Source organism: Macrotis lagotis, chromosome X (genome assembly GCF_037893015.1).
Source record: "Macrotis lagotis isolate mMagLag1 chromosome X, bilby.v1.9.chrom.fasta, whole genome shotgun sequence".
In the NCBI taxonomy this organism is placed as follows: domain Eukaryota; kingdom Metazoa; phylum Chordata; class Mammalia; order Peramelemorphia; family Peramelidae; genus Macrotis; species Macrotis lagotis.
Window position 1 is genome coordinate 277,645,757 of NC_133666.1, and position 23,473 is coordinate 277,669,229.

The following is a 23,473-nucleotide window of genomic DNA, read 5'->3' on the forward strand; positions in this document are numbered from 1 at the left end:
ATTCCTGCCTTCTACATTTTAGTTATCCTTGTATCCTTGCCCTTGAAATGGCTCCATAACTGGCTTCAGATTTTTCAACTGATTTTAATAAGTGCTTGATTTTTATGATTTGTATTTAATTGCTTATGTAACCTAAACCCTTTAACCGTTCAGTTAAAAAAAAGAAAACAGTTTCAGCAATGACATAATATTTGCTGCTTTGACAAATGTAAAACAGGTTATTCTTCTGTCCTGAATTATGTTTGTAATTGAAATGTTGATGATCTCTCATTGGATGAGTTTAATAAAAAAAAAACCCTAAGTGATTTACTTGTTTTCATTGCTTCCAAGAACAACAGGATATAAAGGTTTCCTTTGTATTTTTCCCTCTTTCAGTCTTCTGACCTTTTGCTTGTGTGCACATGTGCATGTGTGTTTACATGCACACATACACACACACACACACACACAGAAAGAGAGAAAGAGAGGGAGAGTCAGACAGACAGACACACAGACAGACAGAAAGACAGAGTCAGAAAGGAATAGAATGGTGAGGCTGATTTTCTTGGATAAACTATATCAGTCAGTCACCTAATCTGCAACTAGAATTTATTTCACAATTGCTCTGTATTTAAGCATTGTACTAAACTCACTGCAAACAATCAATGTCAGGAGTTCCAAAATAATGAAATAATGAATAATGAAATTATTATCGGTATATCTGTCATCTCAGAGTTGGAAAAGACTTTTGCTATCAACTAGGTGAAAATATACTTACAGTATGAATTCTTCACTATCCCTGACAAGTTGCTAGTCAATGACTGCACAAGAATTATATAGATTTATAACTATTTTTACCCAAATCAATCATATCAGAATTACCCTCTGTATTTTGGAGGATCCACCTTCTCCATGCTGCCTTCCTTAATGTGTTTATTAGAAATGATACCTCCTGGGCCAGCTAGGTGGCTCAGTGGATAAAGCACCGGCCCTGGAGTCAGGAGTACCTGGGTTCAAATCCGGTCTCAGACACTTAATAATTACCTAGCTGTGTGGCCTTGGGCAAGCCACTTAACCCTGTTTGCCTTGAAAAAAAAGGAATGATACCTCCTTTCATCATTTCTGAGGCTATTTTTGACCTTTGCCATGTAATCATATTTCAGTGTGGTTATAGTTATTTATGTACATAATATCAAATTGGAAGCTCTCAGAGGAGAGGAATTATATAATTTTTCATCTTTGCATTTTCAATGCCTTGTAAAGAATAAAAAATTTAATCTTTGCTTAATCATGTCAAACTAGGCATTTTAAGTGATTTTTTTTTTAGTTTTCACACAGTCCTAATTATTAAGAAACTCTTTTTGATATTGAGCCAAAATCTGCCTACTACTAGTTTGGACTCTCGAATTACATGGGAAAGTAATATAATCCATGATATTTTTTTTTGCAAGGCAAACAGGGTTAAGTGGCTTGCCCAAGGCCACACAGCTAGGTAATTATTAAGTGTCTGAGACCGGATTTGAACCCAGGTACTCCTGACTCCAGGGCCGGTGCTTTATCCACTGTGCCACCTAGCCGCCCAATCCATGATAATTTTAAAATATTATTTTCTAGTTTTTATTTTGCTTTCTGAAAGATTGCATTCATATCTCTTTAGATAGAAGGTATATTAGTGGATAACAAAGGCTATTCATCAGTTATGCCTCATTGCCTCTACATGACTGACTCACTTCCTTGTCCTTTTTAATAGGTTTTATAACTCTGCATTTCATAGCTCTTGACTCATAATTTGCTGAATCTTATTCTCATTCATTTTGCTTTCTTCCTTGCCTTTTGAATGACCTACAATTTTATCTTTTTAGAGATTGTGGTATATTATGCTTTGAAATGATAAAAGCTTATAGGAAAATATTGTTGTTAGAAACATACTTTTATCTGAGAAACTTGGGGGCGTCATTAAAGGAGCTTTGTAATTTCTTAAATGTAGTACAGCACTTTTCTACCTGTTTAATTCTGACCCAACTCATTGTCAATTTGTACTTTCTGTCCAAGTCATACATAATGATGAACAAGTTCTTTGTTTTGTCCACCTAAATACATATCATAAATTGGGAAATCAAAATTTTTTATCCATTTAGATTTTTCCCATGTAGATGCTTAGGATGAACTCTTTTAAATGGTTAAGTTTATGACGATCTACATATATTAACATATATGCAGACTGTCAATATAATATATAGATATATAAGTGTAATATTAAAAAATTATCATTAGAAACACCTAGCATTGTCATCATCAATAATGCCAATCTTGTGATAATTAACTATGGTTTTAGAGTTGACCAAAGTAAAAAATGATTACAGAAGGTTCAACTGGGCGTTATAGTAGATAGAGCACCAGTCCTGGAGTCAGGAGGACCTGAGTTCAAATATGATGTCAGACACTTAATAATTGCCTAGCTGTGCGACCTTGGTCAAATCACTTAATCCCAATGCTATATATAAATTTTTTTTAAATGATTACAAGAGGCCCATTGGCCACCGAGAGGCGCCGCGTCACAATGGAGCCGGCGGGAGGCAGCGAGCCGGGCCGTGGCGGGGCTCCCTGAGTGTGGCTGCCCGGTGCCATCCCGAGGCTGCAGGCGGTGCGGCTAGGCCCTGGGGTCGCGCAGATCTGGACTGAGACTCAGATCCACGTGCGTGTTAATACTTTTCTTTTTTTGTTTTTAATCTCCTCCACCACTGACTTATTAGGAATTCCTACATCAGAAACTGTAACTGTTGCAGCTCTAGCTGATCAGCCTTCAAATGAATGAAGACAAAGCCAGAGATGTTGTGCCTAAGAAACTTCAAAAGGTGTAGACCTCCTGACTGAAGAGAGTAGTATACCTGTTTTTCTCCCTTTCACCAGTGTATTGTTTTGTCTCCTTCCAAGTGAACTCCATGCTCTCGTTATCAGAGCTCAAATCCATAGCAGATAGCCAGTGTTCATATCACATCTTAAGACCATGGTGGGACGTCTTCTGGTACTATCTCACCTTGATTATGTTGCTGGTGGCGGTATTGTCGGGAGCTCTTCAACTTGCTGATAGCAAAATCTTGTGCTGTCTTCCCTGTAAAGTAGAATTCAACAATCATTGTGTAGTGCCTTTGGAAATGCTAAAACTCAACAGCACCTCCTCGAATTCCCTGTTCCAAATTATGCCACCCATCCGGATCCAGAATGACCTTCACAAGCAGCAATATGCCTACATCAACGCGGTGTGCTACGAGAAGCAACTCCATTGGTTCGCCAAATTTTTTCCTTACCTGGTGCTCTTGCATACCTTCATTTTTGCTGCATGCAGTAACTTCTGGCTTCACTACCCCAGCACCAGTTCCAGGATTGAGCATTTTGTCTCCATTCTTCATAAGTGCTTTGATTCTCCCTGGACCACACGTGCCCTTTCGGAAACCGTAGCTGAACAGTCTGTAAGAATCCCCTTCAGAAAAGGCAAAGCTCTGTTTTCAAACTATGGATTAACTACAAATGTCAATGCTAGTCATCAGCCGTCATTTGTTGGGCAGGCAAACATGGAATCAAGTGTTGAAAGCCCAAACACCAGTGTCCTAGACAAAAAAGAAGGGGAACAAGCAAAAGCCATCTTTGAAAAAGTCAAAAGATTCAGATTGCACGTGGAGCAAAAAGACATCATCTATAGAGTACATATGAGACAGATCATAATCAAAGTCATTTTATTTATCATTATCATAGCTTATGTCCCATATTTTTTGACCTATATCACCCTAGAAATTGATTGCCCCATTGACATGCAGGCCTTTACAGGATATAAACGCTACCACTGTGTCTATGCCTTAGCACAGATATTTCAGGTACTCGCTTCATTTTACGTGATTATGGTTTTATTCTATGGTCTCACTTCTTCATATAGCTTGTGGTGGATGCTGAGGACTTCCCTCAAGGAATATTCCTTCGAGGCTTTAAGAGAGAAAAGTAATTACAGCGACATCCCTGATGTCAAGAATGACTTTGCATTCATCCTTCACCTCGCAGACCAGTACGACCCACTCTACTCCAAACGCTTTTCCATATTTCTCTCTGAGGTAAGTGAAAACAAACTGAAACAGATCAACCTCAATAATGAATGGACAATGGAAAAGCTAAAAAACAAGCTGGTGAAAAACTCCCAGGACAAGGTGGAACTCCATCTTTTCATGTTGAGTGGACTCCCCGATAATATCTTTGAGCTGACTGAAATAGAGGTGCTCACCCTAGAGCTGATTCCTGAAGTCAAGCTGCCCCCCGCCATCTCTACACTAGTCAATCTCAAAGAACTGAATATTTATCATTCCTCCCTCCTGGTTGAGCACAGTGCACTGAGCTTCTTGGAAGAGAATTTGAAAACACTCCGCTTGAAATTTACAGAAAGGGGGAAGATTCCTCGTTGGATATTTCACCTCAAAAACCTCAAGGAATTTTATGTGTCCGGTTTCATCATGTTTGATACTTTGAGCACAGCCCAGGGTCCAATACCGGGCTTTCAGGATCTCAAGAACCTAAGGACACTTTCCTTGAAGACAACGTTGTCTCGAATCCCCCAAGTGATCATTGACACGCTGCCTGGGTTGCACAAGTTGTCCCTTGATAATGAAGGAAGCAAACTGGTGGTGTTAAATAATTTGAAAAAGATGGTAAATCTGAAAAGCCTGGAGCTCCTCAACTGTGATTTAGAGCGCATTCCTCACTCCATTTTCAGCCTCATCAATCTGCATGAATTAAACTTAAAAGAAAACAATCTCAAAACCATTGAAGAAATTATCAGCTTCCAGCATCTTCAGCACCTTTCGTGCTTAAAACTCTGGCACAACCGCATTGCCTACATTCCCGCCCAGATCGGCACCCTTTCCAAACTAGAGCAACTCTACCTGGACCACAACAAGATTGAGAACATGCCACTACAACTCTTCCTCTGCACCAAACTAACCCACTTGGATCTCAGCTACAATAACCTGATGTTTATTCCCGAGGAGATCCAGTTTCTAACGAACCTGCTGTATTTTGCAGTTTCACACAACTTTATTGAAATGCTGCCAAATGGATTGTTTCAGTGCAAAAAGCTGCAGACCTTACTCTTGGGGAGGAATAGCTTAATAACTCTGCCCCCACTCATTGGGGAGTTGACGAACCTGGTACAATTAGAGCTCACTGGAAACCACCTGGATGTCCTTCCGCCAGAGTTGGAAGCATGCCCATCCCTGAAGCGGAGTTGTGTGCTTGTGGAAGAAAACCTACTGGATACCCTGTCTCCTCCCCCTACAGAACGGTTGCAGACATGCTTGGATAAATGTTGAACTAAGTATGGAGACTCATTGTGTCTCAAAATATAATGAAAATAAATATTCCTTGGGACTTTGAATGAAAAGTTGGGTTGGGGGGGAGTTTTTTTTTTCCTGTTTTTTGTTTTGTGTTTGAGTTGAAAGAAGGAAAAACTGATAGGGAGAATCTGTGCATCAGACATACATACACAAGACCTCATCTAGCCCTAAACCTCATGGGTAAAAAGAGTAACACTGAAGAGTATGTGCTTTCTGAGACTAATCAGCCTTCAGTTTACTGAGCTGCTCTATGCAGGATGAGTCTGGTAATGTGTGGAGAGGCACAATTGTCTTTGGAACTGGAAGAGTCAAATGGGGTTATTCCCTTCCCCTTCCCAGTTAACTCTCTAAGATTTCTGGTTTTAAATGGCTTTCTCTCTCTCTTTTAACATCTAAGACCTAGATGATCAAGTTAAGTGTCTGGAAATATCATCATTACTGACTTTGATTAATATTCTTCAAACATATTAGCCTGGATACATTGTTGAAGAGGTGGATTTTTCCCCTCTTAACACTAACTTCTTTTCATTGGTTGAGTCTTCCTTACTCTTTTCTCTGTGGGAGAGTCAAAGTGAGGAACCCCAACAAATCTCCTGCCTTAGGCCATTGCACAATTCGAGAACGGGGTATTTGGCAAAGGTGAAAAAACTTGCATGCTCTTTAAAAATATTTTTCCCTTCCCATTTTACCCCCAAAAGCCCATTTTAAAAAATTATCCCACAGTTTTATATTCATGGAATCTACAATATACAATTGTTTTATATCGCATAACTGGAGACTACGAATCCATAAGATTCATCTTTCTAAGGTACAGAGGATCTCGGGAAATAATCGATATTTCTTTACGCAACTTCTAGTAATGTTTTCCTGTTTTTGCTTCTTTAGTAGGATTCTCAGGTTTGTCTTGTGTTTAATTCACCTATGCTTTACTTGTCTATAATCAATTGCTTTAATTTACTGTCATGGACAGTATAGCTAGTCTTTCATCAGGGGAGTGAACAAGGACCCCTGCTATATTTATTTAGTGGCTCCTGCATTTTCGAAGAGAGATCCTCAAAGTCTACCTCTTTCTTCCTCAGTTGCTGAACTATTGTATAGATACAAATTCTTATTTACATGCAAAAAAAACCAAATCAAAAGCAAAAAAAACTTGGGGGAAAAGGGGAGAAGGGAGGTTATAGAAATGAATTTTTTAATCTTATTTACTTGACAGAAAATTAGTAACTATTAACTCAAAACATTCCATTTTTTCCATATGCATGATCTCTCATAACAATGACAGTGCAAAAATTCTCTGCCCCTGATGTTTGCTCATGATGAGTTCTCAAACTTGCAAATATGTCACTTAAACTCTGAAATTTATCTTACCTCTTTATCAGGTTCTTTAAGAAACTATATCTGCTTCTTCCTATAAAGAACTTTGTGTTTTGCCTTTTGTTGTATGCATCATTGCAAAAATAAATAATAAAACTGATAGGCATGCTTTCAGGGAAAAAAATGATTACAAGAAACTGAAGATTTTGCCAAAAAAGTGCAGGAGTCAATTCAAAAGCAATATGCTATATTTTATTGTTCTTTGGAGAATGCCTAATAATATTGTAACTATAAGGAATTTCATCTAGCATGTGATCATGTTATATGATTCATCTACCTTATCTACCTACTTCTAATCTTAAATTAATCTGCACTGAAGAAGATTATTTCATATTCTTCCAATAAAGGTAATTCCTATAGAGCTAGAAATATTGAAAATTCAACATTGAAGAATAAAGTAACTCTACATTAACTGAAAGAAAAGACACTAAATTAATGACTGCAAGAAAAGAGATATAAGGAAAAAAGGAAAATTGAAATATTGAAGAGAATTTGAATTATCTGCTATCAAAAAATACTGACTTGGAAAAATGGTCAGAGATATCATTTGGAAGTCATTTAATCATCAAGGCCCTGATTAAAAATGTCTAGACACAATTTTCAGTTTCTTTTTATATTATAATTTATATTATAATTATATTATATTATAATTTATATTATAATATAATTTTTATATTATAATTTTATAGGTTTTTCCTCAATTCATATTAATACCTCATCTAAAATAAAAGAAATATTTCACATAAATATGTTCTCATCTCTTTTTTTAAAAAGTAGCATACATTTAATTTCTTTCCCTCCTACTCCCACTTCAATAAAAAAAAATTTAAAAAAAAATTTCTTGTAACAACTATGCATAAGCAGGTAAAACAAATCCCTTCAGTGAAGGCTATATATACTATGCATGCCTGCATTTCTGTGTGTATATTCATTTGGTACCCTGATCCATCAACTCTCTATAATCAGTAGTGTATTTTGTTATCCATTCCCTGGAATCATGAATGGTCTAGAATTAGTCATCATCATTTATAGAGATGTTTTACAGTCTCAGAATATAAATTATTCTCGTTGTTCTTTCTGATTCTTTTCTTCAGGTTTGTTCCTTTTTACAATATTTATATTGTCATCCAAATTGTTCTAGTTTTGCTTATGTTGTTTGGCATCAGTTCATGTAATTCCATATCAAAATCATCTGTTGAGTGAGCGATGGTTAGATAAGATGGAATCTATATTTCAAGAAATCACAAATTAAAGCATCCTAAATCAAGAGTATAAAGAGAAACTGGAATGAATCTGTTACTATCTGAGAAAGCCATAAGCAAAATCTATAAATTATAGATCAAAGAAAAATTAACAAAAAAATAAACCCATTACCCACAAAGTGGTAGAAATTCTGAAAACTAAAAATAGGAGCAAGAAAAATCTAGAAAGGTAAATTCATTTGATCAAATGGAAGGAAGTGTGTGATCACAAATTACTAATGTTTTGAGAGATGGGGAAAGAAAAGATTGCCTCTTCAAAGTCTTAATATGTTCAATGAATCTTGAAGAAGTTGAATTAAACAAATAAAGAATTTGGGACAGAATTAGTCATATTTTGTTCATTTTTGGAGAGAAAAAATGAAAGGACAAAAAAATACTAGTATACAAAAAAGAAATGGGGAAGTTATTTCTGATATTGGTGTGTGTGTGTGTGTGTATGTGTATGTGTGAGAGCGATTAAAATATTTTTAAAATGCATATACAAAAACAAAAATGCATAGGGAAGCATTACAAGTAATCTTTACAAAGCAAGTTGTAAAAGGGATTTATTATTTCACAAACTTTTCTTTTAATAAAGGAACATCTTTAAATATGGAAGTTGTCATTTGTGACATTTGTTGTCAATTTTTTTGCAAGGCAATGGGGTTAAGTGACCCTCACAAAGTCATAAAGCTAGGTCAAATTTGAATTCAGGGCCATCTGACTCCAGGGCTGGTGCTCTATCCAATGCACCACCTACCTACCCCTAAGTCAATAATTTTTATAGCCATCTAGTGTTAATTAAGATTAAAAATAGATGGTGCTAACTGGAAATTATTTCTCAGTGCAAATCAATCAGAGGTTATCATCATAAATCAAGATGTGTTTCTGAAATTCTCTGATAAAAAGGTTACTGTAAGCAACGTGAAATGAAACTCCCAAACATTTATTTTGCATGGAAAAAATAAACTTAGTCCTGCCAGATGTACTGATTAGTGACTGATTAGTGATGATGAGGAAATTGAACCCCCTCACCAAATGATTTCTCACTTAAGTGATCACTAATTTCCAGTGGTCTTTACTAGAGGCAGGTTTGCTTTTTGGGGTAATAGGGTGGGTATTTCTTTTCCCAATGCTCTTGAACTTAGATTACTTTGTTCCTTTAGAGTTTCCAGTAAGATGATGCTCAAGATGAAGGAGTTTTGACTTCTCTGGCATATGTTACTGTTTCTACTTCAGGGCAAGATAATAAATAATAAAAATGAAATAAGAAATGTAAATGTAACCACAAAAAATCAGATTATGTGAATTTGAACTACAGTTGTCACAATAAAGATAGAGAAGAGATCAATGAGTGAAATATTGCTGAAATCAAACTAATTTATTCACTGACTAAAATAAGAGAGGAGAAAAAGTCAAAGATAACACTAATATTTTGAATATGGGAAGTTAGTAGTTCATTTAATGGAACATAAAATCAAAAGGAAGACAAAGTTTTGGAGAAAGTGGATAAACTTGGTTTGAAAATTAATGTTTAAAGCAATTATAATCAATAATTGGGGGGCAGAGCCAAGATGCTGACAAAAAAGGATCATGTCTTAGGCGCTCTCTCATAAAACTCATAAGCTAAGCACTCTAAATTTTTGAGACACAGAACCCACAGAGGGACTCAGTGAGGCAGTTCTCCTACTCAAGGTAACCTGGAAAAGAGCAGAAAGGCTCTGCTCCCTGGGGTGGGAGGGGAGGCCCGCCACAAGGGTGGCCTGCCAGAGCAAAAGAACTTCAGCCTCCTGGAGGCAGCCCCAGGGCACTGGGAGCCATGACTCATAACAGCAGGGGAGTCTCCTGAGCTATGCCTCGAGGAGCACCAGGCACAAAGTGGGGAAACAGTGGGGGACCTCTGCCAGAGTGATAATGAGAAGCCCAGCCCTCAGGGCACACAGTGAGCAACTTGGTCTTTTGGCAGTGCAGATGCAGGAACAGAAGCAGGTGGAGGCTGTAAGCAGGAGTCCCCAGGGCATGAGCCCATTGAACCTAGGGAGGGGAGTGGAGAGAGAGACTGCAGAGCTCTTCCCCTGGAACCAGACTCTGGGGCTCTGACCACATTCAGATCCTGATTGCAGTCTAGGCCTCCCCCAATAGAACAGCAGGGGCCCCCTCTACCCCAGCCCTGTGGCAGAGGGGAGCACATATGGTCATTCACAGACCTAACCACAGGAGGGTAGACAGAGCCTCACATACTGAGACCCTTGTGGGACTGTCCCAAAAGCTCAGGAAGCACCCCTGAAACAGGCTACAACAGGGAAAATGAGCAAGCAGAGAAAAAAGAGGAACACCACTGAGAAATGTTTTGCAAATGAGCCCAAGAAGGATCAAAATACTCAGTCTGAAGATGAGGAAGCACAATCTCCTGCATCTAAAGACTCCAAGAAAAAACAGAAATTGGGCTCAGGCTAGGACAGAGCTCAAAAAACACTTTGAAAATCAAATGAGGGAGTTAGAAGGAAAACTGGGAATAGAAATGAGAGAGATGAAGGAAAAACATGAAAATTAAGCCAGCAGCCTAGTCAAGGAAATCCAAAAAAATGCTGAAGAAAACAGCATGCTAAAAACCAGCTTAGGTCAAATGGATGAAACAGTTCAAAAAGTTATTGAGGAGAAGAATGCCTTAAAAATCAAAATTGACCAGATGGAAAAAGAGATAAGAAAATTCTCTGAGGAGAACAAATCCTTCAGACAAAGAATAGAATTCAGGGAGACTGATGAATTTACCAGAAATCAGGAATCAATATTTCAAAACCAAAAAAAATGAAAAATTAGAAGAAAATGTGAAATATCTCATTGAAAAAAACAACCGATATGGAAAACAGACTTAGGAAAGATAATTTAAAAATTATTGGAATACCTGAAAGTCATGATCAGGAAAAGAGCCTTGACATCATTTTTAAAGAATTCGTACAGGAAACTTGCCCTGATATTCTAGAAGCAGAAGGCAAAATAGAAATGGAGAGAATCCACCGATCCCCCAGAGAAAGAGATCCCAAAAACCCTACCCCTAGGAATATTATAGCCAAATTCCAGAACTCCCAAGTCAAAGAGAAAAATATTACAAGCAGCCAGAAGGACACAGTTCAAATATCGTGGAGCTGCAGTCAGGATCACACAGGACTGAGCAGCAACTACATTAAAAGCTTGTAGGGCTCGAAATATAATATACCAGAAGGCAAAAGAACTTAGAATGCAGCCAAGAATCAACTACCCAGCAAGGCTGAATGTCCTCTTCCATGGAAAAAGATGGACTTTTAGTGAACCAGGGGAATTTCAAATGTTCCTGTTGGAATGGCCAGAGCTGAACAGAAGGTTTGATATTTATACACAGGACTCGGGTGAAGCATAGAGAATGGAGGAGAAGGGGAAAATATGAGGGACTTGATGAACTGCATGTATTCCTGTATAGAAAAATGACATTGATAATACTCATATGAACCTTCTCAGTTAATAGAGCAGGTAGAAGGAGCTTTTATAGTTGGAGCACAGGAGAAAGCTGAATTTGAAGATAAAATACGGTGTAAAAATGGAGTCAATAGAAAAAAGGGAAATGTGATGGGAGAAAGAAAAAGGAGAGGGGGAATAGGCCAAGATATTTCATATAATAACATTTTTCTTTATTACAATGAGCTATTGCAATGATATGGAGGGGAGGAAGGCAAAGGGGAATGAGGGAAACTTCGCGCTCATCAGAGGTGGTTAGAAGAGGAAAAAGCATGTATACTCAATGGGATATAGACATCTGGAATATGAAAGGGGGGCCAGGGAGAAGGGGGGAATATGAGTGATGGAGGAGAAGATGTACAACAGGGGGAGGGTGGTCAGATATAACACGTTTTCTTTTTTACTTCTTGCAAGGGGCTGGGATTGGATGGCCTGTCCGGGACCATAGGGCTAGGAGGATTCTGGGCTTAAGGGGTGGTATGGGGGCTCAGGGCCTCTTGGCCCCAGAGCTGGGCATCATGTGCTACACCACTCAGCTACCCTACAGCAGAGTCAGAGTGAAAGAAGAGAGAAAATATAGTACATGGTAGTGGAGAAATAAGAAAGGAGGGAGTTGCGAACAGCAATGGCAACAGTGGAAAAATATGGAAGTAACTTTTGTGATGGACTTATCATAAAGAATGTGATCCACCCACGACAGAGTTGTTGGTGTTAGAACAAAGACTCAAGCACAATATTTTTTATTATTATTATTTTGGGGGAGGTGCAGGGCAAGTGGGGCTGGGTGGCCTGCCTGGGGCCACATAGCTGGGTGATCGTTGGGTATCTGAGGCTAGATTTCGACCTAGGTGCTCCTGGCTCAAGTGCCAATGCTCTGTCCGCCACCCAGCCACCCCTACTATTATTACTATTTTATTTTATTTTGGGTCTTTTTTTCTTTTTTTTTTTGGTTTTTGCAGGGCAGTGGGGTTCGGGTGGCTTGCATGTCACATGGCTGGGTGATTGTTTGGTGTACCTGGGCCAGATGTGGGCTCATGTGCTTGTGGCCCCAGGGCTGGTGCTCCGTCCATTGCACCTCCTCGACATACCTATAATTATTACTATTATTTTTTTAATTTTAATTTTTTTCTCTCCCCTTTATCACTCAAGCAAATCTATATTTATGGGGGGAGGGGGTATTTCATTTACTCTTAAGAATATTTTATTAATGTAAAAAACAATATTTGTACAAAAATGAGAATATTAAATGAAAAGGATATCAAAAAATAAATAAAGTAATTATATGCAGGGATATTTTCTGTAAGCATTTGATAATCTAGGTATGCTCTTTTTTCTATTAGTCTATATATGTACAGTAACCGAAATTACATGGATGAGGCAGAAACTTTCCCTGATATTTCCCACATACTCCTTCAAATACTTTTAAACAATGACTCTAAGCAAATTCCAGAGTAGAACTCTGTGAAGTGTAGTGAAATAATTTTGTAGCCCAGGAAAACGTAGAGGTCAGCAGGAAGGATTTGTTGTACCAGGGTAAGAGAAAAGTGCAATCCAACACATCACACCATTACAGACTTAATCACAGCAAACTTAGTCCAGAGATAGTAAAAAAAGTCAAACAACTGGTAAGAAGGAGATAAGTAGGGACTTTTAATTAGCTCTGGAGGCAGGACTCATATTTTGTCCATACTCACTTCCAAGTCTCAGTCTTAGGTAATAATTGTTGGGCAAAGAGGAATTCTAGCACACCAGAACTTGAGGTCACAGCAGAGTGGGGACCTGCTTGTGCTCATTCACAGACCAGAGCACAGGTCATGAGTATAGGGAAAAACACCTCTTCTTATAGCATACCACCTTAGAAAAATTGAAGATTTACAGCTCCTCAGAAGTATCTCTGAAAATAATTGTACAAAATCCCTGAACTTTGAGACAGTTTGCCCTCACTCTGGAAAAACAAACCTCCTTTAACAATAAGTTAAAATAAAATTAATGTTGGGAAAATGAGAAAAAACAGAAAAATATTCTTACCATAGAAAAATATTATGGTGAAAAGAAAGATCAAAACATACTTAAAAGAAGATAACAAACTCAAAACTCCTACATCCAAAATCTCTAAGAATAATATGAATTGATTTCAGTTGTTGAAATATTTCAAAAAGGATTTTTAAAATCAAGTTAAATAGGTGGAGAAAAAATTGGGTAGAGATATTACAGTGACATAAGAACTTCATGAAAATGAGACAAGAGTTTGGTAAAGAAGATACAAAAATATTGAAGAAAATAACACTAAAAATAAAACAGATCACATAGTAAAACAGGTACAAAAAGTCAACGAGGAAAAGAATGTCTTTAAAAGCAAAATTGCCCAAATAGATAAAAGGAACAAAAATTCACTGAAAAAAAAAGCTTCTTAAAAAGTAGAATTTACCAAATGGAAAAAGAGGTACAATAGATCACTGAAGAAAATGATTACTTAAAAATTAAAATTGAGTAAATGGAAGCCAATGACTTTATGATAATCAAGAAATAATAAAGCAAAAACAAAAGAATAAAAAAGTAGAAAAAATATAAAATATATCCTTCAAAAACAACTGACCTTGAAAATAGATATAGAAAAGATAATTTGAAAATTATTGAACTAAACTGAATTCCATGATCCTTAAAAGAGCCTAGACATCATCTTTCAAGAAATTATCAAGGAAACCTGCCCTAGAATTTGAGACCCAAAAATTAAAATAGAAACTGAAAGAATCTACTGATAAGCTCCTGAAAGAAATTGCCCAAATGAAAGCTCCCAGGAATATTATAACCAAATTTTAGAACTTTGAGGTCAAGGAAGAAATATTGTAAGCAGCCAGAAAGAAACAATTCAAATATCAAGGAGCCACAATTAGAATGAGATAAGATTTATCAATGACTACATTAAAGATGAACATGATATTTAAGGCAAAGGAAAGGAGGGTAAAGGAACTAGATTACAACCAAGTGTCAGGTACTCAGAAAAACTGTGTATAATTCTTCAGTGAAAAAAAAACTTGGACATTAATGAAATAAAGTACTTACAGAAATTCTTGATGAAAAGAAAAAAAGCTGAATTGAAAATTGGATTTTCAAAAACAAGACCCATGAGAAGCATAAAAAGGAAAATAGGAAAGTTAAACTGTTTACATTACTAAATGACATGTTACTGGTTATGCATAAGAACTCATAAAAAGGAGTATGTATATAAAGATAGAGGACACAGATGTGAGTTGAATATAAAGCAATGATATCTAAAAAAATAAAATTAAGTATTGAGAGAAATGTACAAGAGAAGGGGAAAGGAAAAAGGAGAATGAGGTAAATTATCTCACATAGAGATGCATGAAAAAGATTTTACAGTGGAGGGGAAAAGGAGAGGTGTTAAGAGGGAATTTTGGGGAGGCTAGGTGGCACAGTAGATAGAGCACAGGCCCTGGAGTCAGGAGTTCAAATTTGGCCTCAGACACTTAATAATTGCCTAGCTGTGTGGCCTTGGGCAAGCCACTTAACCCCATTGCCTTGCAAAAAAAATAAAAAAGAGGGAATGTTAACTCAAAGGAGGAATAACATACAGACTCAGTTGGGAATAGAAATCTATCTTACCTTACAGGAAAGTAGGAGGGGAAGGGACAAAGAGAAGGGAAGATAGTGATAGAAGGGAGGGAAGTTTAGGGGAGGGAATACTCAGAAGCAAAAAACTTTTGAGAAGGAAAAGGGTAAAAGGAGAGAGAGAGAATACAATAAATGGGGGAATAGGTTTAAAAGAGATACAGTTAGCAATAGTAATTGTGAAAAAAATTTTGAATCAGGTTTCTGTAATAAAAGTTTCATTTCTCAAACATATGTAGAGCAGAGTCAAATTTATAAAAATAAGAAACATTCCCCAAATGTTAAATGATCAAAATATATCTACTGTTTTCAGATTAAGTGATTAAAGCTATCTATAATCATCTGACAATATTCCTAACTCACTATTAATTGGAGAAATGCAAACTAAAATAATTCTAAGGTATTACCTTATAACTACCTCATGATTAATTAATAGGATAGTAAAGGAAAATGACAAATTGTGAAAGGGATGGGGGTGGTGGGATATTAATGCACTATGAGTGAAGCTGTCAACTGATTCAATCATTCTGTAAACAATTTGCAACTGTGCCTAAATGGCATACTCTTTGATTTGACTATGTCACTATTAGGTCTGTATCCCAAAAAAGATAACAAAGCAAAACAAAAAAAGTAAAATGAATTCTATGTACAAAAAATAATCATAGAAGCTATTTTTAGTGACAAAGAAGGAAATCCCTTTCAATTTGGACTGAACAATGCCTGAAATGTAATATGTGATTATGATTTTAATGCTCATTCAGTTGTTGTCCTTTGCTCTTGAACAAAACAATAGGTGAAAATCTTGCAGTGTGTCTAACTATGGTTAAAAAGACCCATATAACTTCAGAATGCTCTACCTTAGGTTGGTACAAATAATCCATATATTCACCCAGGTGGATTTTCTAAACTTACACCATTTCCTTTGAGGTACTTAAATTCTGCTCTAAGAGCACAACATCCTCTCTGATGAGGGCATGCCATGTTGGATCATCCTGTGTCTGTATCTCCCATGTTGAATTATCAGTTCCAAAGTTCTTAAGAGAGATCTTCAGGGTGTCCTTGTATTGCTTTTCCTGATCTCCCCCACCTTCATTAGCTGCCCTGTGTGACTTCTCCATAAAACAGTCTTTTTGTCTAGCATACTTTGGCATTCAAACAATGTGACCAGCCCATTAGAGTTGTGCCTCTCTGTGGCAGAATTTGGATGTTTGGAAATTTAGCTGAAGAAAGGACCTCGGTTTCTGGTGTTTTCGCTTGCAGATGATCTTCAGATTCTTCCTAAGGTAAATGGAAATGATTCAGCTTCCTGACTGGTAGGTTTATAGGTGTACAACAAAGAATTCAACACAACGGCTTTGTAGACCTTCATTTTGGTAGTCATTCTAATACGTCTTTTTCATACTTTCTTTTGGAGCCTTCTAACTAGGTCTGGCAATGTGTGTGTCAATCTCATCAATGTATATCTCCCTGGAAAGTATACTGCCAAGGTAAGTGCACTTATCCATATTACTGTTTCACTGTGTGGTGCTGGCTGATGGAGCCTGTGTTATCCATGTGTTAATTGTTAGGTCAAAGTTAGTGCAAGTAGCAGAGAATCAATCCATACTTTGTTTCAGATCAGCTTCAAAGGTTGCATTGAGTGCAAAATTATCTGCAAACAGAAAATCATGCAACACAATTTACTCTAATTTTGGCTTATAGACTTTTCAAGTGGAAGAATTTACCATTAGTTGACTTCGATATGCTGTTGGTCCTCATTAAAGACATTTGACAACATGAATGAAAACAACATGCTAAAAAAGCAAAAGCACGGGATAATTAATATTGTGGTATGTTAAACAAGATTGTATATATATATATATACATATATATATATATATATGTATATATATATATATTATATCCTATATCACATTACTCACTTTGTGGGAGGGGAGAAATTAGGGAGGTATTAAAATGTGAAATTCAAAATCTTACAAAAAGATGAATGTTGAAATCTATCTTTGCATGTAATTAAAAAATAAAATAAAATTTAAAAATAGAAAACTAATTAACATAAATAAATAAATAGCAACCTTGTCTCACTGATGAAAGGTATAAGAGCATTATCCATCATCTAGAACCAATCATGAAATTGATATACAATACAGATGAACTTTTTCTGAGAAACCAACCTTGACATAATTTCCCATAAGCTCTCACAACTGACAGTATCAAAAGCCTTTGTTAATTCTACAAATGTGGTATACAGATATCTGTTCTGCTCCTGGCATTTCTCCTGGAATTGTCAGGCAGGAAACTCCATATCAACTGTTCCCTTGCCCTTTCAGTGTGTCTAACTGTGGCTAAACAGATAAATATAAACTCAGTATGCTCTACCATAGGCTGGACACAAATGGTTCAAAAGAACACCTGGGGTGAATTTTCTAAACTTGTGCATCTCACATTTCCTTTGAGTTACTTCAATTCTATTCTAGGAGCCATATTGACTCTTAATTCACATTGACTTTCAGGTAGATGACTATTTACCACGTGAAACATCAGTCCATTGAGGAGGACTCAGGCAAGAATTTTGCCATAGTGACTAAGAGAGAACCCTCCTCTTCCCCTTTCCCGATTGTCACAGGGGATTTGTCAGAGGACAATCTTTTCTCTTTGTCTTTATGGAGATGGACAATGAAGTTGTCCTTGAATCCCTGGGGGATAACTTATTCATACCATATAACATGGAAAATTATAGTCAACTTTTCTTTGAGCAATAGACCCTCTCCCCTTTCATCTTGTAAATCTCAGTGGAAATAGAATCAGCACCAGATGTTTTGGCACATGTTCCTTTATAGTATAGTTTTAGATCTGGTACAGCTAGGCCATCTTCATTTACAGATTCAAAAATCTTATAAAATTTTAGCAATCTGACTAGAGTATGTTATTAGGATAATGCATCACGATCAGATAGGATTTTATACCAGAAAGGCAAGAATAATTCAATATTAGAAAAATACTCAACATAATTATACATACCAATAGCAAAGACAACAGAAATACTATGATTATCTCAATAGATGCTGAAAAAGCTTTTGATAAAATACAACATCTAATCCTATTAAAAACTCTAGAATGTTTAGGAATAAATGGAGTATTAATTAAATTATAAAAAGTATATATTTAACACCATCAACAAGTATTATATGTCATGGGAATAAATGTGGGAATGTTTACAATAAAATCAGGGTTGAAATAAGGATTCCCATTATCACCATTACTATTCAATAAAGTTCTTAAAATGCTAGCTTTAGCTTAAAAAGAAATTGAAGAAATCATAATTGGCAATGTGGAAGCTAATGATTTGCACTCTTTGCAAATGATATAATGATATATTTAGAGAACCTGAAAAAAAAATCATCTAAGAAACTCCTTTGAAACAAAATAATTCAGCAAAGTAGCAGGTTATAAAATAAATCCACATAAATCATCAGTATTTTTATATGTGAACAATAAAACTCAAGAGCAAGAGATAGAAAGAGAAATTCCATTTAAAGTAACTATGGACAACATTAAATACTTGGGAATCTATCTCCCAAGACAAACCCAGGAACTGTATGAACACAATTATAAAGCTCTCCTCACCCATACAAAGTCAGATCTAAATAATTGGAAAAATGTCAATTGCTCATGGTTAGGTTGAGCTAATATAATAAATGACAATTCTACACAAATTAAATTCCATTTTCAGTTCCATATCAATCAAACTACCACATAATTTTTTCCAAGCTAGAAAAAATAGTAACAAAATTCACCTGGAGCAATAAAAGATCAAGAATAGTAAGGGAACTGATGAAAACAAAATATAAAGGAAGGTGGCCTAGCTCTACCATGTCTAAAACTATACTTTAAAGTGGCTGTCATCAAAACTGCCTGGTATTGGTTAAGAAATAGAGTAATAGAACAGTGTATCAGCATAGGTTCAAAATAAACTGCAGTAAATTAAATATAGCAATCTACTGTTTGACAAACCCAAAAATGTCAGCTACTGGAATAAGAACTCACTATTTGACAAACCTTGCTTGGAAAACTAGAAAATAATATTGCAAAAATTAAGCCTAGATCCACATCTCACATCCTTTACCAAAATAAGGTCAAAATGGGTACAGGAATTAGATATAAAAGACAACACCCTAAATATATTAATAGACTAAGAATTATCTATCAGCTCTATGGAAAGGGGACAAATTTATGTTCAAACAAGAATTAGACTGCATTATATACTGTAGAATGAATGGTTTTGACTACATTAAATTTAAATTTTTTTATAATAAAATCAATGCTGCCTAAATTAAAAGGAAAGCAGAAAGTTGGGAAACAATCTTCACAACTAGGAGTTCTGATAAACGTCTCATTTCTAAAATATATAGAGAATTGCAACAAATTTATAAGGTCACAAGTCATTCCCCAATGGATAAATGGTCAAAGGATATAAATAGACAATTTTCAAGTGAAGAAAATAAAACTATATATTATCATAAGAAAAATGCTCCAAATCATTATTGATTAGAGAAATGGAAATGAAAACAACTATAAGTATCACCTCAAACCTATCAGATTGGCTAAGATGACAGAAATGGAAAATGATCAATGTTGCAGAGGTTATGGGAGGATTGGGACATCAATGCATTGCAAGTAGAGTTGTGAACACCATCCAAACAATCTGGACAATATGGAACTAATGCCCAAAGAGCAATAAAGCTGTTCATTCCCTTTGACCTAGCAATTCCAACTCTAGGCCTATATCCAGAAGAAATCATTAAAAAATGGTTAAAGTCCCACATATTCCAAAATATTCATTGCAGCTCTTTTTGTAGTGGCAATGAACTGGAAATTAAGGGGAAGCCCATTAATTGGGGAATGGTTAAACACGTTATAACACATGAATACTAGGGAATATTATTGTTATATAAGAAAACATAAATGATCAGACTCTAGAGAAACATGGAATGAGTTACATGATCTGATGCTGAGTGAAGGGAGCAGAACCAAGAGAACAATATACACATTAACAACAACATTGTGAGATGATCAACCCTGATGGAAGCAGCTCCTCTCAGCAGTTCAGAGAGCTAGGACAACTTAGTGTAGGTATTTTATCAGTGCCAAAACAATGTTAGACTGGCTATAGATAATGTTATCCCCATCTAGGGGAAGAAACAAAAAAAAAATCCTTCAGAATACGATGAACACTTTATAAAAATTATCTCTTATGTATCTCTTTCCCTTAATCCTAATTCTTCATATGCAAATGACTAATCTGTAAGCATGTCAATCAAAATATGTATGTACCTATTTTTGTACATGTTAACCTGTTTGCTATTGAGGGGAAGAGGTTAGAAGGGAGGGTGGAAGTAAATTTTGATACGGATGAATGTTGAAAAACCTTTCATAACATATAATTGGGAAAATGTTTCATTCCAAAATAATAGCTTCCTATCACACAATACCAAGTCCTGAGACAAGATATAACTTATGAAGAAACCAAGAACTGGAGAGACAAAGTAATTTGCTAAACATGACTGTTGGTGCTGTTGTTCTTTTAGATGTGGTTTGTCCTTCCTACTGTAAGAGGACCATGATATCAGGGAGGTGCATGACAGGCAAGTGAATTGGACACAAGTGAAAGAGGACGCTCGCTACTAAGTCACCAACCTCCCTTTGTCCTCCAGAGCCATCTATGCCCAACATGGAACAAATCTGAAGAGGATCAACTAAAATTCAAATTCAGGTTCTCTGATAGTCAATTTTATGTTCTTTCTTCCATTGTATCACATTACCCCATTATTCTTCTCATATTCATTGTTCCATAAGAATATTCCCTAGCAATGCATTCCTGGTTCTCTAAGAAAAAAGAGCTGAGAAGAAAAGAGAAGGATATCTAGCAACTAATAGGAACATGGTTCTCCCATATGAACTTTCATACCTACATTGTTTATGACACCCCTCATTTTTCCCCATCCCTGTCATTGAAATATTATAACTTTCTTCAAAATATATGTCTTCTTGTAACACCTCAGCAAAATTAAATATTTTCTTAAGATTTTTGAGCCACTGGTAAGTACCTTAGACAAAAGAGAGGGACAGTCAGGTGGCACAGTGGATAGAGCACTGGACCTGGAGTCAGAAGTGTCTGAGTTCAAATCAGCCTCAAACACTTAATAATTACCTAGCTGTGTGGCCTTAGAAAAGCCACTTCACCCCATTTGCCTTGCAAAAAAAAAAAACAAACTAAAAAAAAGATGAAGAAAAGCAAATGAGTTTCTAATTTTGGGTAAGATGAAAAGTCATATGAGGAGATCAAAGCAATCCATAGCCATATGAAAAAAATGCTCTAAATCATTAATTATTAGAGAAATGCAAATTAAAGCTTCGCTGAGGTACCACCTCACACCTCTCAGATTGGCCAGTATGACCAGGAAGGATAATGATCATTGTTGGAAGGGATGTGGGAAATCTGGGACACTATTACACTGTTGGTGGAGCTGTGAACTCATCCAACCCTTCTGGAGAGCTATTTGGAACTATGCCCAAAGGGCAACAAAAATGTGCATACCCTTTGACCCAGCAATACCACTACTGGGTCTATACTCTGAAGAGATGAGGGAAAAGGGTAAAAACATTACTTGTACAAAAATATTTATAGCAGCCCTGTTTGTGGTGGCAAAGAATTGGAAATCCAGTAAATGTCCTTCAATTGGGGAATGGTTTAGCAAACTGTGGTATATGTATGTCATGGAACACTATTGTTCTATTAGAAACCAGGAGGGACGGGATTTCAGGGAAACCTGGAGGGATTTGCATGAACTGATGCTGAGTGAGATGAGCAGAACCAGAAAAACACTGTACACCCTAACAGCAACATGGGAGTGATGTTCAACCTTGAAGGACTTGCTCATTCCATCAGCGCAACAATTAGGAACAATTTTTGGCTGTCTGCAAAGGAGAGTACCATCTGTATCCAGATAAGGAGCTGTGGAGTTTGAACAAAGTACAAGGACTATTCCCTTTAATTCGGATAAAAAAAAAAACACAGATGTCTTATGGTTTGATCTGGTTACCTCTGAGAATTCTGTTCTCTTTAAGGATATGATTTCTCTCTCATCACACCCAATTTGTATCGAGGTACAACATGGAAACAAAGTAAAGACTGACAGAGTGCTATCTGTGGGGTGGGGGTGGGGGTGGGGGAGGGAAGCAAGATTGGGGAAAAACTGTAAAACTCAAATAATATCTTTAATAAAAACTAAAAAAAAATATGAAAAGTCATCCCAGTTTTTAATTTAAGAGAATGAAAATTCCAAAAATTGAACTGGATTTTGATTCTGGGTAAAATCCTGCATTTTAGTATGAGAGACTTGATTATTGAGTAGATGGAAAATGAAGCACTAATCTCAAAGAGTAACCATGGCTTGATCAAGAACTGCACAGTAAGATCAATGTTAACTATTTTAAACAAGTTTGCCAGACTGGTAGATCAACTCTTTCATATGTATAAACTAAAATAATTTTTACAGCTAACATGGAATATATTTGTATTATCTTTTTTAAAAAAATAAAAAGATAGTGAACTTATTTCTCCTACCTCCTATTTTTAGCAGAACATTTTCTTCTTGCTCAATACTAGCCAACAATTGTAATTTTTCCCCAACCCAATCCTTATTAACAGCAGAAAGATAACTCTCTTTAGAAACAATCTTTGCTGGTGATTTTCTTGATAATTGGATAGACAATGACAAGTACTTCAATGGTTTCTATAGTCAATCAGCTGTTATTGAGAATCTCCTGTGCATAAAGTGGTCCAAAATATGGTCCATACATCTATCATGTAAGCAAGACAGAATACATACACATTCACCCATACACCTACAATTTGACATTAATACCACCTCCACAACAACACAGAGGAAGAACACTTTTTTTTGGAACAGCATAACTAAGTCAAATCAATGAACTACAATCAAGGCCAAGTGGGCAAACTGTAAAGGGGTGATAAGCATGCAAGACTTCCTGAAGAAAAAGACCTTTGAGTTTCTAGCAATTTCAACAAGCAACTTACAACAGATCTCAGCAGGCTGTACCAGTTTAGTACATATAAAATGCCTAGTATGATCTAGTCACTAGAATAATAAATCCATCAGAAGCTAACTTGCCTGGACTTAAAAATCTCCCTACTATGAAAAAAAAGTCTTCAAATTATCTTAGAGAATTCAATCAATGCATTGTATTGCACCCAGATCATTATCATGGACAGAACTATTACTCAGTTTTATGTATTACATATAACATTTATCCATAAAAACTTAAGAACAATTTATTTGATAGATGTCACTAGCTATT

The 23,473-nt window shown here is 36.2% G+C and overlaps 1 long non-coding RNA gene and 1 pseudogene across 1 annotated transcript in view; one reads left to right on the forward strand and one right to left on the reverse strand.

Moving 5' to 3' along the window:
* The window catches only part of LOC141497894 (uncharacterized), a 100,310-nt gene that overhangs the window by 42,643 nt on the left and 34,194 nt on the right, over positions 1-23,473 (reverse strand). The gene's annotated exons all lie outside the window — the stretch shown is intronic.
* Positions 2,572-5,382, forward strand: LOC141497862 (volume-regulated anion channel subunit LRRC8B pseudogene; annotated as a pseudogene).